At 39.4% G+C, this 16,884-nt stretch overlaps 1 protein-coding gene across 3 annotated transcripts in view; it reads left to right on the top strand.

The window, feature by feature from the left end:
- The window catches only part of LOC115224791 (rho guanine nucleotide exchange factor 26), a 122,255-nt gene that overhangs the window by 36,456 nt on the left and 68,915 nt on the right, over positions 1 to 16,884 (top strand). For 2 of the 3 annotated variants that reach the window (XM_036513814.1, XM_029795710.2), the window contains exons 2-3: positions 273 to 1,766; positions 9,696 to 9,741. The gene's annotated coding sequence lies outside the window, so the exon portion shown is untranslated. The remainder of the gene's footprint in view (positions 1 to 272; positions 1,767 to 9,695; positions 9,742 to 16,884) is intronic. The other variant, XM_036513815.1, reaches the window with a different exon arrangement.

Genomic DNA, 16,884 nt, shown 5'->3' with positions numbered 1-16,884 from the left:
CCTTGGTTAACCCACATTGAGCAGAGATGATCAAAATTATTACAGCTGAAACTATCCTGTCTTTTTCTAGATCCAGGACTTCTCTGTCCAATATGTTCTTTTTTTAAGACAGTAGGATGTGATTTGAGGGAGTTTTGGCTGCTATTCCTGTCTGCTTGAGCTCTAGCATTGGTTTATGTTTATTTTCTCTAAGACTCTTCACACCATTTCCTCCTTTTATATGTCACTGATTTAACCCATCAGATAATATTTCTTTCTTTTCCTTTGTACAGGTCTTGCTTTGCACCTAAACTACCAACCACCATGGGGTTAGAGAATTAGCTGAAGTCATGAATACCACTAAACCCCCTAAAAAAGTGTCAGATTTGACCTCGCTGTTTGAGGAAAAGAACAGTGAGGTCATTGCGCAGCCAAGAGCAGTGAATGTGGTGTCTCCCAGCAAGAAACCAGCTGCAGCTTCAAGAGCCGGAGGAACAGCAACTTCAAAAGCCAGAGGGACAGCAACTTCAAAAGCAGGAGGGACGGCTGCTGTACGTCCGAGTCCAAAACCTCGTCTCAGTCGCAGTGATTTAAGTGGAACTAAAGGTACCAAAAACCGTATATCATCACGGACGAGTAGTGCTAGTAGTACCAGCAGTAATAGCAGTATTACTCAGTTGACAGACGTCAAGGCTCCGTCTAAAATGCCTGATGGCTGTAATTCACAATCGACCAGTAAAGTTTCCAGAACAATTCTGTCTTATGAAAGCCCTTGCGAAAGGAGCTTGTATCTGCATGGCAGGAAGAAGATGCTGTCAGCATCAGACATTACAGGCTCGGACAGATCACTTGCATCACGTGATACGCTTCCTTGCAGAAATGAAGGTTATCCATTGGAACACACAAGCTCTGCAGAAAATTTGTTCTTCCCCCAAAAGTCTAACACAAAACATTTAATTCTTGAGCGTTTGCAGAGTTTAGAAGACACTCGAAAGTCCCCTGTGCACAACGACCTCAAAGAATGTGAACTTATCATGAAAAGGTTTGCTGATGCCAAAATGAAGGACTTACGTAATAAGTTTGAGAAGTCGGTCGATGACAGTGGCATTGGTGGCACTCATGACTTTGTGAAAGCTTCCTCAGCAAATGTGCGAGGAATATCGGCGGCGGCAGCAACAGCAACTCTGCCTTTGAGAGGAGATTTTAAACCTTCCAACTTGTTATCCTCCTCAGAATTGTTCAAGTCTCGGGCTGCCACCCTTGGATCAACCAAGACTTCATATTCGGATTTCCTTAACAGCACACACGATAGGAATATCAGCAGCTTGCAGAACATTAAATTTGATATTGATTCTTCTTGTAAAATTGCGGTCAATGAAAGAACTCCATCCAGCACTGCTGGGACAACTTACAAGTCTCAGGCTGCTGAAAATATTCTACAAAAAAAGAAACTTGCAAATATTTTGAAAAATGCTGCCAATGATGTGCGATTACCATCTCGAGTTCAGCCTTTAAATAGATCACCCTCATCGTTGTCATCTTGTTCATCATCATCATCCTGTCATCGGAACCTGTACCTGACGGTACTTTTAGTGCAAAGAAGAAAAGAGGGAGCTATGAAAATGTGATCCAGTCTGGCCAAGTAAAGTTTCTAACCTCAAAGATCGGTGGTGGTTCTGCAAATGTAGATTCTGGGAAATGTACTGGTACAAATGGTGTCAATAATGGTTGTGAAGATCCTTCAGACATCTACGATGACATTGCCAACACTCTTGACACCAAGAAATGTAAGTGGTTTTTTGTTGTTTGTTTGGATTTTGTACAATTGTTTTTGTTGTTGCTAAAAATTGAATTTAAACCAACAGATTGGCAGCACACAGGACAATTGGGTTCCGAGAAAATAATTGAAACATCTGTCATAAATAGTTTGTTTATTATGGAGATCTCTAAACATTAAATGGAATAAATGGGAGCTTACAAGAAAAGTAAGTGTTTAATTTAGAAAAAGAAAAATTGTGGCTGTGTGGTAAGAAGTTTGTTTCCCAGTGACATGGTCCCAGGTTCAGTCCCACTGTGTGGCACCATGGGCAAGTGTCTTCTACTATGGCCTTAGGCCACCCAAGGCTTTGTGAATAGTGGATTTGGTAGATGGGACTGAAAGAAGCCTGTTTTATATGTGTGTGTGTGTATAATTATATATATGTGTGTGTGTGTGTGTGTGTGTATAAACACACTTTGGAAGCTTCAAATGTTGTTAGTATTTTGCAAGCAAGAAAGTAAATTTCGAATGCATTAAAGCTGTAAAGGGAACAGAGAAAGATTGAGTTTTTGCCCTTATCTTGTCTGCAAAATACCAACCTCACTCAACGCTTCCAAAGTTTGTTTATAAATTGTTGTTTGGGGTGGGGTGGGCATTTATCTTAATGGTTGAAGCACTCAGCTGGTATCTGAGGGGTACGAGTTCAAGTCCTGTAGCCACCTTCTCGCAAATTTTTCTGTCTTACCAGGGTAAATAGTCTTTTCTGCTTCTATATATTTAAAGCCCATCATATATACCTTGTTGCTTTTATGCACAAGTGTCGTAAGTCCCAAACTTTGCGTTGTTAGAAAACGCAAAAATAGTTTCACTGTTCCATAGCAAAACCTTTGTGCTACACTTTGACAATTTTCATATCTTGGCATCTGAAGCAGCTGGAGATACGATAGTTTGACCAAAAGAATTGGCTATTGCAAGCAAAAGTAAATATTAAATAAAATGCATTTGGCCAAATTTGGACATACAACAGTTTAACATAATAGCAATGGTGTGTGTGTGTGTGTTAGTGTTTGTCTCCCACCACCACTTGACAATTGTTGGTGTGTTTACATCCCTGTAACTTTACAGTTTGGCAAAAGCAATCAAGCTTTAAAAAAGATAAGCGCTGGAGTTAATTCATTTGACTAAAATTCTTCAAAGTGATGCCCCAGCATGGCCACTGTCAAATGATTGAAACAAGAAAAAGGCTAGAAGAGGGGAAGAGGAAGACAAGCAAACAAGAGGCCCTTTGTTTGCCTGGTGGTGACCCTAGTTTCGTAGTTCTCTTTTGCCACTGATCAAATGTACTGTTGGTGAATTTCTGGAAGAATGGAAGTCTTGAAGAATGTGGTGTCCTGATCACCAACAACTGATGCAGGTAGTTTATTCCATGTTTCAGCAATTTCTGAGTGTGAAAAATGGTTTCTGAAAGTCATGGGTGCCATGAATTTTTTTTTTATTTCGTATGAGCAAAGACATGGAATAAAGTAGAGATAAAGTTAATGTCAGGAAGGGCCCCTGACCCCAGAATATTTCTTCAGAATGTTTCATTCTAACATGGAAGAAATGTGTGTGTAAAAATAATAGTGATGGTAACGAACCCCAATAAAATAAATAAATGAGTGAAAGGTTTAAGTATTTTGGGTTGGCCCCTTTTTGTTTACTTTCTACATTCAGTTTTTCTTGTTAGGACATTGACCTCCAAGTGTTTAGGTTTAGCATTAGCCACATCTTATTGAACTAATCTGGGAAGGCATGTAAAGGTTGTCGGCACTGTTCCCCCTCTTTTCACTAACTTCAAGAAAATAAAATATCCTAAAAGGGAAGGCAAAACCACCGCTGACAGAAAAAGTTCCCTGCTCTGTGATTTCTTATCAATTTAATTTTTTAAACAAAATGGAAAAAAATATAAACAGGAAACAAGGGAAATTGCACCTGAAAGCTCTTTTTTTCTTTCTTAAATATCTTTTAATTGTTTTATTTTGTTAATCTATTTATTTGTTCAGCATTAAATGAAATTTTGAATAATAAATAAACCAAAAATATAAAAATATGTAAATAATATTTTCAATGAATGAAAAAATATATACAAAATTATTTTTAAAAATGCGATATCTTAAAAAAAATATAAAAACACCTAAAAAAAATTGAGCTTCTTCAATTGCACAAAATCTTTCTTGGATTCTTCTTGTTTATTCTTTCCTTATTTTAAACAACAGTGACAACAACAACAACATTCTAGTTAATCTTTAATCTCCAACTTAATATTGATGTTAGAACTCTGAATACTGCATCATTAGCCTCGAGAGATCTTCTCTCATTGGTGTTTGGTGAAAGCAGACACATAGATCATAGCAGATGAGAACAGGCTGCCATGGACACCGGAATTCCCATAAAAAGTGATTTCATTCTACTGGAAATCATCAGTGGGAGGCATCCAGCTACTGCATCAGCATCTTTTCAGACACTGATATTGCGAATAGCCAGAAGTCTTATTAAAAATTAATTCTTAGCAACAGAAGCAGTATTAGTACCAAATGGCAATCTTTGTATCCAACTCAACGTGGATGTCTTGTTAGAACATCAAATACTTCATTATTAGCCTTGAGAGATCCTTTCATATAGGCACTTGGTGCATAAAAGCACACATGTAGATTGTAGCTAGCAAGAATTGTTTGTCATGGGTGTCCCATATCACATGATTTCATTCTGTTGGAATAATTAATTTCCAGTTGTATGCAATTTCTCTTTTGGTTTTCTGATTGAATGAGTTTTGTCTTTAAAATCCTTGAACCATGAAATTCATTCCCAGACCCGACATTAACAGAAATATTTATTGCTAAGCGAAGAACCATTCCAACAGAGCATAATAATATACATGGTAACTGAAGTTGCTGGAAATTGCAGCCAAATTACAAAACAATAATAAAAAAAAAGAAAGGATGTTGTGAATAATGTATTCCTAGATACATATAGCCAGAAAAAAATATAAAGATTTACAGAGATGTACTTACATTTGATCTGAGACCATGTGCTGAAACAAAAACAATTGTAGCGTGGAAGGTGTTTATAAGCCATTTAAAAACACCAAAAATGTTAGATTCATTTCAACATTTAAATTTAATTTGTCAAAATATTTTCGTCGCTTTGAAACCGTGAGCTGTTCACTGACCAAATTCCATGCTGCATCTGAGAAAGTAACAGTTACTTCATGATATATATCTATGTACATGCATATGCATGCTTGCACATGTATGTATGTTGTATGTATGTACATATGTGAGTATTTAGGTATGTAAGTATGTAGACATGTCAGCATGTGTATATATGTGTATGTACATGTGAACGTATGTTTATGTACTGATATGTGTGTCTGTTCAAGTTGTATACATGACTGTTTATTATTTTGCGTATTTTATGTATTGCTAAATAAATAGGTTGACTGTCTTTATCGTTTGTGTTCATTCTGTGTATTCTATGTTGTACTTAATTGAACAAAATATTTATCTGGCCCACCCTTGGCATTCTTTTAGCTATATCTGGCCCACTATGATAAAAGTTTGGGAACCCATGGTATACACTTATATATGTCACTATTTTTGCAGACAATGGTTAAAATTCAGAAACTTTTTTCCCATGTATTTTACATAGACATACATATATACGTGCATATATACATACATATATACACACATACTCATACGTGCATGCATGTACACACACTCACACAACATACACACACATGCTAAAATACACATCTACACATACATACATATTAATCTATGCACACTCATACAATCATATATAACTACATTTATGTATTTCAGTACCATGCATCTCAACATGTATGTATTGATTTCTACATGTAAATGAAGGAAAGGGGTGATTATATATGGAGACTCCCCAGTGGAATCTGGGTGTTACCCCATTGAGGGTGGGTTTGTATTCCTGTATACAAGCAGCTTTGGTGATTTGTCTCAGCATTGCATCAGCAGGATGTGTAGATAAGATGTCTAACCTAAGTCTCTCTAAGGAGCCATTGTGGCAGTCTACAGCATGCTGATAGAAGATGGAGTTTGGGTTTTTTTTTTCAATGTAGTTGTCCAGGTGTTCTTTGAGCCTATCATTGATGCTCCTAGAAGTTTCACCAAATCATAACTCTGGGATAATCGTGCGTTCCCTTCTTGGCACTTAATCTGTTTTTGCAGTTTGCATGTGGCTTTGTAAAACATGCTGCACAATTATTCCAACATGTGATTTTATCAAATGGGTGTGACTTATTTCATACAGATTTGATAGTCCTGCCTGTCTTTTCTACAAGTTTTATTTTGAGGCCAGTTGTGTGCAGGATTTTTCTTAAATGCCCTACTTAATTCGTTCGTAGGTGTAGCATAACAAACATTACACTGTGAAACTTCTTGTTATAATACCAAGAACGCTTTTGATCAATTCTACTTGATCAGAACTGGAAGGAGTGGGAGCACTGAAGAACAACAAACGTCAACAACTTGTTTGTTCTTTAATGCTGTTGCTGCTGTTAGTGTTGTATCTGTGAAGGGTGCCTCATAAAGTTGCATGTTGCCAGTTAAACGAGGGGAGGGGCTAGATACAGGAGTCAGCAGTGTTGCAAACAAAGGATTCGTTGTTTGATATAACAATGGCTTATTATTTGTATGGCTGTCAACAAAAGGTGAATGTTGAATCACAACCGATTCCAATATGTCTACTAATAAAATTGAATGGTTGTGAGAAAGTGTTTGGAATTGGAATGTCTGCTTGCGAGCTGTTGTGACAATCAGGTTCCTTGCATTTAGCAGGAATTGCTGTTGGAATTATGTCATGCAACAAAAATGATGGCTTGTGTTGAGGCAGGGATTGTCAGCTGGACCCAGGGTTAAAGGAATTTCTTCTGTCTAGTAAGTACCAATTGGAAGTAGGTATGTGAGGGGTCATTGGGAGTGATGGGGGAGAGACCGTGGCTGGAAGATGATGACGAGGAATGGAAGTGGTTCTAAAGATTGAGGTGAAAGCAGAGAATTAAATCTTTCCTTAAATTAACTGTTTAGCCTTCAGATTACTCTGTCGAATATAATCCTTGTTTATCCACATTGTTTTGAATTAATCACACTTTTATCTCGTAGCTTATTCTTTGTAAACCCAGTACTTATTCTATCGGTCTATTTTGCCAAACCACTAAGTTATGGGGGTGTAAAAACACCAACATCGATTGTCAAGCAAGGGTAGGGAAGAAACACAGACAAATACATACATACATACATCATCATCGTTTAACGTCCGCTTTCCATGCTAGCATGGGTTGGACGATTTTGACTGAGGGCTGGCGAACTAGATGGTTGCACCAGGCTCCAATCTTGATCTGGCAGAGTTTCTACAGCTGGATGCCCTTCCTAACGCCAACCACTCCGAGAGTGTAGTGGGTGCTTTTTACGTGCCACCGGCACGGGGGCCAGTCAGGCGGTACTGGCAACGATCTTGCTCGAATACTTTTACACATGCCACCAGCACAGGTGCCAGTAAGGTGACTTTGGTAACGATCACGCTCCAATGGTGCCCTTTAAGTGCCACTGGTACGGAAGCCGGTTAGCCGCTCTGTCAATGATCACTCTTGTATGGTGCTCTTTGCATCCTGCCAACGGACGCCAGTCATCGAATTTGATTTTGATTGATTTAATTTCACTTGCCTCAACAGGTCTTCACAAGCAGAGTTTCAGTGTCCAAAGAAGGAAAAGGTTACGCATAAGTGGGCTGGTTACGCTCCTGGCATAGGCCATGAGATTATGGGTTCATTTGGCTTGCCGGGTCTTCTCACGCATGGCATATTTCCAAAGGTCTTGGTCACTAGTCATTTCCTTGGTGCTGCCTAAAGTTCGAAGGTCGTGCTTCACCACTTCATCCCAGGTTTTCCTGGGTCTACCTCTTCCACAGGTTCCCTTAACCGCTATGGTGTGGCACTTTTTCACACAGCTGTCCTCATCCATTCTTGCCACATGACCATACCAGTGCAGTCGTCTCTCTTGCACACCAAATCTGATGCTTCTTAGGTCCAGCTTTTCTCTCAAGGTACTTACACTCTGTCGAGTATGCACACTGACATTATACATCCATCGGAACATACTGGCTTCATTCCTTGCGAGCTTACGCATGTCCTCAGCAGGACACACACATATATATGTACACACACACACACACATACGATGGGCTTCTTGCAGTTTCCATCTACTAAATCCACTCACAAGGCTTTGGTTGGCCTGAGGCTGTAGTAGAAGACACTTTCCCAAGGTGCCACATAGTGGGACTGAACCTGGAACCATGTGGCTGGGAAGCAAGCTTCTTCCCACACAGCCACTCCTATACACACACACACACACACACACACACACACACACACACACTCATAGATAGTCTTGATAATGCAGCAGTATTTGTGTCTTCCAGTGTAGCATTGATACTCCTAGACAGGTCACAGGTTCTTATTTCCCCAACATGGATGCATCAAACATTGTATGCACTGCTCTAGACCGACAGGCAGGCAGACAGATAGACAAACAGACAGACAGACACACCCATCTACAAATGATTGAGTATATAGGATAAGTCGGTCACTTCACTCTGCAGTGTGTCTGCATATCAGTGTTGTAAACAAGTCTCTTGTTGACCTCGCACATGCAAACAGACACAACAGCTGAAGCAGAATTCAATTGTGTTTGAAAACCAATGCTCCGCTCGCAATAAGTTGTTGCTTTCATTTATTTATAAGGACGCAACTTCTGCACGTGTAAAACATTGATCCGTCGCATTTGTCTCTCAGTTGTAATTCTAATTCATTTTGTATTGTCAGTGAGTCAGGTGTGAAGATATAGAAATACAGGTTGGTCTGTTTATTCCAGATATACATCATAAAAATATTCCTATGATATTTATGCTTCTTAGACTTTTCTCAATTCTATTGGCAACAATAAGATTATTGGGATGTGACCAAAGTGAGGTTGCTGTGAAAGCACAACTTTCACCCACAACACATTCCAACTTCACTTTTCTGCTTTTTATATTGGAGCCTAATTTCTTATCATTAGTGTACCTTCTTTGCCTTCCACTGCTCTCTCCACCCTTGCGGCCACCTCTGCTGTTACCCACCTTCACTCTCACCCCTCAACTCCACCCCAAACCATCTGCTTACATCATACTGCTGCCCCTTTCTTCCTCCTTGCCATCCTGGTTCTTCTCATCTAATCACTCTCTCTCTTCTCATATCCTTCTTCCTTGGTCACCTGAACAAATGTACATGCCTTAAATTATTCGCTACTTCCAGGATTTACACACTTGTTCTCTGTCCCCTATTTCTCCCCCTCCTTCTGTCTTTGCTACTTGCATCACTCTCTCCCCACCTCCATTTTCCACCCCTTTCTTAACTCCCTGAATACTCTGTACTTTCCTATGTATAACACAAGGCACCCCCCCTCCCCTGCTGGTGTCTCCATGAAAGCCAATAAGCCACATTCCTTTGACACTGATTGATTACCGAGACATTCTTCCTGGTGGAGACAATCTTCCTGGTGTCGCACACAAACACACCCTGTGGCATGGGGTTGCCGTAGCAAGGACATCCAGCTGCAGAAACAAAGCATGATTCTGTTGAAGAGCAGCTGCCAGGAAGAAGCGGCTCACACGGTAACAACCTCTCCAACCCATGCCACCATGAAAAGCACATGTAAAAGTAATGATGTCATTCCAGGTTCAAATTCCTTTGGGGTAGACTAAATTTTCAAAATAAATACCAGAATTGTTGTTGTTATTAGCAACTGCAGTAGAAGAAGTAGTTTTCTTTTTCTCTCAAGTTTTGTATGTGTGTATATATGACGTCCATGTTATTAATAGAAAATTTGATTTCGTTTACTTCCAGCTTTGGAAATCTTTAAAGCTAGGAAAAATAGTCCAAAGAAGAACAGGTCAGTATTTGTTTTTTGTTTTTTTTTTTTAATTTCACCCTGGAATGTCTTCAGGCTATTTTTGGACCTACACAAGCACACCATAGGCTATGCCATCCATCCATCCATCATTGGTTGCCATTGTTTATATGAAATGTCAGGATTCACCATGACAGCAGAAAGTGATTGGATTCTTTCTTTTTTTCTCCATTGATTTCTATCCTCTCTTTGCAGATTAGCAAAATGTCCATTTTCCTCATGTTGCATCTTTTTATCCATGTTGAGCTCAGTTCTGATTTTTGAGGCAACCAGTCAACTGTGAATAGGAAATTTGTGCTAGCAATCAAGTTTCTACTTGGTTATACCCAAACTGGCAGAGGTTTCATTGCACCAATATTAGGGAGTTTGGGGTCCTTTATGATCAAAGTGTTTCTCATTTGTCTTGATGATGCTCGTCTCTCTTAGGTGTCTCATCATCAATGCAATTTTGTTTTCACCTGTTTGCAGTATATCCTCTGATACACCTCAGACCTATTTAGGATACAAGATAAAGATCCTTCTTGAGTAATATAGACTCATTTGGCTGGTTTCCTGGTTTCTGTGGCATGTATATTCCCCTTGGATAGGATGCTAGTCTGTTGCAGGATTACTCATTTTTGCCAGCTGAGTGGACTGAAGCAACATGAAATGAAGTGTGTTGCCCCAGAACACAATACACTGCCTGGTCTAGGAATTGAACCCAGTTACAGGGATGTATATAAACCAACACAGGTTGTTATGCAGTTACAGAGAGACACAAACAGATCTATATGTATCATCATCATCATCATCAGTTTAATGCCCACTTTTCCAAACTTGCATGAGTCAGACAGAAGGTTACTGAGACAGGTTTTCGTAGGCTGGATGCCCTTCCTGTTGCCAACCCTCCCTCACCTGCTTACAATGAATGGAACATTTCCCCATGGCCAGACATGTTCTTGCTGAATATTAGATAGACAAAGAGACACAAATACACATACATAAATAAATTTGTGTGTGTGTATATTTGTGTATATATATGTGTGTGTATGTGTGTGTATATGTATATTTATATATACATATGGGCTTCTTTCAGTTTCCATCTACCAACTCTACACTCAGGGTTTTGGTCAGCTAGGGAGTACAATAGACGACACATACCCAGGGTACCACACAGTGGGACTGAAAAAGGTTAGCAGTCTGACACTTCAAGGTCCCCGTTACCCATCTTCTCCTAAAAGCATAATTCATAGATATGCCCTCTACAAAAAGGATTGACTAATTCTTCACTTTAATGCTCAATTGTTTTTAGTAAAAATTAAATGTCTTCTTATATGTCTGTCCATAAATATATATCAGTGTTTATTTGTCCCTTTCTCTCTGTACACACACACACACACACACACACACACGTTATCTGTAATATGACTCCTCCTCCACCTTTGTTTTTCAGCTGTTCATTTATCAAACAGGTTAGAATCCTTAAGTCAGTCAGTTTTATCTGTCTGTCTGTCTGTCATTTAATTAAGACGATAAAGATTACAAATAAAATAGTTGTTTCCTCCTTCAAGAAAAAAAAAATCAACTTGAAAATGTCAACACTTCAATGAGTCCCGTTGTCCACTGCTGTCCATTGAAAGACAGAAATTCTCCCTATATTTTTATGAAATTTATGAATCATGGGTACTTGTTTTTTTTTTTTTTTCTCAAAGGGGAAAATTACTATTTTATTTAAAATAAAATATTGACCAACTGCAGCATGGAAGATGTTTATAAGCCATTTAAAACCCACAAAAACCGTTAGATTCACTTCAACATTTAAATTTAATTTGTCGAAATATTTTCGTCGCTTTGAAACCGCAACCTGTTCACTGACCAAATTCCATGCTGCAAAATTCTGATGCAGCACAGAATTTTGTCAGTGAACAGGTTGCGGTTTCAAAGCAACAAAAATATTTCGACAAATTAAATTTAAATGTTGAAGTGAATCTAACGGTTTTTGTGGGTTTTTAAATGGCTTATAAACACCTTTCATGCTGCAATTGTTCTTGTTTCAGCATATGATCTCAGATCAGGTTACTTGCTATGCAAGTACATCTCCATAAAATATTAATCTTTATCATCTTAATCAAAAGGCAGAAAAACAAGTGGAGACTATCGCTTTTGCAATGGGAGGAGTCGAATCTCATAAGAGTGGAAAAATAAACAACAACAACATATGGGTTGTACCCTATGATGCCACTGCAATGTTGTGGAAATCGTTGCCTCAATGAAGTCAGTTAAGTATGTCATCAAGTATAAAATGAAAGGAAACGACTAAGCTGCTGTGATAACGAAATTAATCAATGTTTAATTTGTAGGTTTATTGGACCATTCGTGGAGGCGCAATGGCCCAGTGGTTAGGGCAGCAGACTCGTGGTCGTAGGATTGCGGTTTCGATTCCCAGACCGGGCATTGTGAGTGTTTATTGAGCGAAAACACCCTAAAGCTTCACAAGGCTCCTGCAGGGGGTGGTGGTGAATCCTGCTGTACTCTTTCACCACAACTTTCTCTCACTCTTTCTTCCTGTTTCTGTTGTACCTGTATTTCAAAGGGCCAGCTTTGTCACACTCTGTGTCACGCTGAATCTCCTCGAGAACTACGTTAAGGGTACACGTGTCTGTGGAATGCTCAGCCACTTGCACGTTAATTCCACGAGCAAGCTGTTCCGTTGATCGTATCAGCTGGGACCCTCATCGTCGTAACCGACGGAGTGCTCCTAAATTGGACCATTCAAAGCAGTTGCATTCATTTTAGGATTTTCTGTTTGGTGGTCACCACCTGCAATAGTGAGGCTGCAAGTTCATCTCCCAGGTGAACAAAGGATATTGTTCAGAAACTATGAGGATATAATATATATGGCTGTCACTGAATGACATATGAAATCAACATTGACAGAATTCTTTTCATTGTGCACCAACGATGACTGTGCAAAAACAAGTACTTTATGCACAAGTAGCCAGGAATTTCATTTGGTAGGAACAAAGAACAGCAAAGAAGAAAGTGAGGAAATAAAGTTGAAGGCCATTTGAACCAAAGAAGTAACACTTGGTTGTGTTTATGTTGTCACACCAAAGGCAGGAGATCTGTATTTTTTAAGAATTTTATTGTATGAAATTCAAAATAGTCTTATTTTCTTTTCCTGCTGTACATCAACCTTTACGACTTGGAGTGGTTGTGACCCGGTGGGTCATGGCGAGTACGTCTAGTGATCCTCTAAGTTACCTTGATTCTCTCTCTAGATTTTGGATTCTGTCACTTTCTATCTGTCTCCATTCGCAACATATTCTGTCTATATTTTATGTATGCTTCTAAGTAGCTGTCTTCATGGTTCATCATATACCAGTCTCTATACACATATATACACAAAATTCATCTGAGTCTTATTTTTGTTTGGAAGGGATTTTTACCTTTCAATCTCTATACTTTATTTCCTAGACATTACAATTTTTTTTTTAATGCTTTCCATATATGTGCTTTCCCAAATAAAACTGCACTTCATTTCTGATGCTCTGATGAAGCTCTACAGTGATACACAAGCACACAACTGGGAATGCTGCATTGTCTCACAGCAGAAACAGCCACAAGCTAATGATGTTCTTCATGACATAATTTCCTATTCCTTTGTCATTTACTTAATTCTTTTCCAGTGCTCTACACTCAGCTAATGCTTTATTTTGAAGCATAAGAATCTTGAGTTCTAACATCAGGTTATTAGTATCACTAGGCCTAAGTGAAATATTAAAATATGAATTGCTATATAAACAAACATTAACCCATCCCTACACACATGCACACACACACATGTATGTATGTATATCTATCTATGTATGTATGTATGTATGTATGTATGTATGTATGTGTGTGTGTGTGTGTGTGTGTGTGTGTGTGTGTGTGTGTATGTGTGTGTGTGTGTGCAAAAAATTTCATGCATTCTTCCCTGCCCACATTATCCATCTGAGTTCACCTAATGATGTCCACGGGTGTCACTTGTCCAGTCCCTTCTGCTCTAAATATTCTTCCATCCGAGACTTTCATCAACCTGGCTGAAATCTTTGTTTCTGGAAGATTATCATTAGTTTTTTTAAAATCTATTTCTGGCCGGGCATGGCTGTGTGGTAAGAAGTTTGCTTCCCAACCAGATAGTTCTAGGTTCAGTCCCACTGTGTAGCACCTTGGGCAAGTGTCTTCTACTATAGCCTCAGGGTGACCAAAGCCTTGTGAGTGGATTGGTGGACAGAAACTGAAAGAAGCTTGTTGTATATATATATATATATATATGTTGCAATGGGTAAATTATTGCCATTTTATATACTTTGTTGGTGAGATCCAGGCCATGATTGACAATGATCCCTCCAAGTCAATCAGGTTCATCACCAGGGACATGGGAGTGCCTGAGTTTCTTATCAGGCAGGTAGTGCATTAAGACATTTGATATACCTCATACAAGAGGAGAAAGGGCCTATTTTTATCCCGAGCCATCAAGGACAAGAGGAAAGACCATGCTACAAAGCTTTTGAACAAACTCAAACATCTCCTTCAACTGAACATGCTTTGGTATTTCTCCAACAAGAACAATTTCTGCCAGGATCAGATATGAGAACACAGAACAACCTTTGGCTTGCTGTGTCCCTAAAACATGTACTGAGGGTGATAAAAATCAAACATCCAGTTAACATCATGGTGTTTGGAGTGATCACTTGCGATGATGACATTATACCTCCATTCATCTTCCCACATGGCCTCAGACTCAACATGGAGGCCTACATCAAGTACCTGGAGGAGGTAATGCTCTCCTTGGTCAAGAGGGTGGCTGCTGGATGACCTTATGTCTGGCAACAGGACTCTGTGCCATGCCTCACAAGCAGGAGAACCCAGTCATGGCTGTCGGACAATTTCTGCAACCACATCACCCCTAACATCTGGCCACCTAACTCCCCAGACTGCAATTTAGATGACCATTTATTCACTCCACCCTGTGTATACGTGTGTCCTTCTGTCTGTTTGTCCCCCCCTGCTTGTTTATGTCCCCTGTAACTTAGCAGTTCGGCAAAACGGACCAAGAGAGTAAGTACTAGGCTTTAAAAGAAGCAAGTCCTGGGGTCAATTTATTCACTTAAAACCCATCAGAGTGGTGCTCTAGCATGGCCGCAATCAAATGATTGAAAAAAGTAAATGAATAAAAGAATGTGTGTGTGTTTGTGTGTCTCTCCCACCACCACTCCACCACTTGACAACCAGTGTTGGTTTGTTTACAGCCCTCATGACTTAGCAGTGTGACTAAAGGGACTGATAGAATAAGTAAAAAAAACAAAACAAATAAGTGCTGGGGACGATTTTTTTCAGCTAAAAGGCTTCAAGTTGGTGCTCCAGCATGACCACAATCTAATGACTGAAACAAGTGAAAGATATTGTAGTGACCCTGTGTAATATGGTGTGTGTGTGTGTGTGAAGTGCTGTGGTCATCTGCCTGGCTTGTAAATCCATCTCCCCCCATCCCCTCCCTTCATTTATTGTCCCATGAAATGTCTTCTCAGAAATGTTTTTCATTTCAAATTTGGTTTTATCAAACTTAGCCTAGTTTTCTCTCTTGCTATCTGCTGTTACCCCCTTTTACCCCTTAACTCTGGTAACAGGAGTAAAAAAAAGAGGTGGGGATAGAGGGGTGTTGAGGAACAGACTGGGAAGAAAGAGGGAGGGGGCGATGGTAGTGGGATGTTTACCAAGTCTGTAATTAACTACTTGCTAGATTCTAGTGTGTATGTGTGTGTGTGTGTGTGTGTGTGTGTGTGTGTGTGTGTGTGTGTGTGTGTGTGTGTGTGTGTGCTTGATATGGTAGCAGTAGTAGTAGTAGATTTTATTCCTCTGATATACCCTTTAGTGGTATACAAACACACACACACACACACACATAGATATGGCCCTGCAACATGCCATGAGATTTACCAATCCTTGAAAACATTTCCTTTTCCCTTTCTAATTTTACATTTGGCCATGACAAACAATTCCAGGGGACCAACATCTTCTCAGTCACCAAATAACAGTACAATCTCTCGCATACTTCACACACACACACACACACACAAAACTTGTAAGTTTTTCACACAGGCACATACATGTGTGTGTGTGTGTGCAACCACCATATATCTATATGTGTGTGGGTGTGTGTATATACACACACACATACACCCATGCATACAACTATATATACACCACAGATAGTAAACAGTCTGTGATGTGTTTAGTGAAACTCTTTTGTGTGAAGGTTTTCCTGGTTTTGAAAGAGTCTCTGAGGTTTGTCTCAAGAGAGAAAAGATCCTGGGTCCTCTTGTTTTGTTTCTCAACACAGTTTGTTGTTTCTGTCAGCTCTGAACTGGAATAAAGACAACAACAACAACACCGTCTGGGTAATGTACTGAAGTTACAGATTTATTGGTTTATGTGAATGTGTGTGTGTATGTATGATTGTGTCTGTGTGTGTTACAACAGTTATTTTTGTTTAATTATTTAATATAATTTCTTTCAATAATAATAATAATAATCCTTTCTACAATAAGCGCAACGCCTGAAATTTTGGGTGAGAGGCAAAGTCGATTACATCAACCCCAGTATTCAACTGGTACTTGATTTATCAACCCTGAAAGGCAAAGTTGACCTGGACGGAATTTGAACTCAGAACGTAGCAACAGACAAAATGCAGCTAAGCATTTCATCCAGTGTGCTAACGATTCTGCCAGCTCGCCACCTTAATAATAATAATAATGATAATAATAGAACACTCAGAGAGTGCAAACCTCCACAAAGGCAACTCCAATATATGGTTTCAAATTTTGGGAGAGGATGAGTCCATTACATGGATTCCAGTGTTCAACTGGTACTTAATTTATTGACCCCAAAAGGATGAAAGGAAAAGTCGACCTTGGCAAAACTTGAACTCAGAACGTAGTGACAGGCAAAATACTGCTAAGGATTTCATCCAATGCACTAACGATTCTGCTAGCTCGCTGCCTTCATCATCATCATCATCATCATCATTTAACGTCCGCTTTCCATGCTAGCATGGGTTGGACGGTTCAACTGGGGTCTGGGGAGCCCGAAGACTGCACC

This window comes from Octopus sinensis, linkage group LG26, assembly GCF_006345805.1.
Source record: "Octopus sinensis linkage group LG26, ASM634580v1, whole genome shotgun sequence".
NCBI classification, from domain to species: Eukaryota; Metazoa; Mollusca; class Cephalopoda; order Octopoda; family Octopodidae; genus Octopus; species Octopus sinensis.
This window is presented reverse-complemented; position numbering and strand designations above follow the sequence as displayed.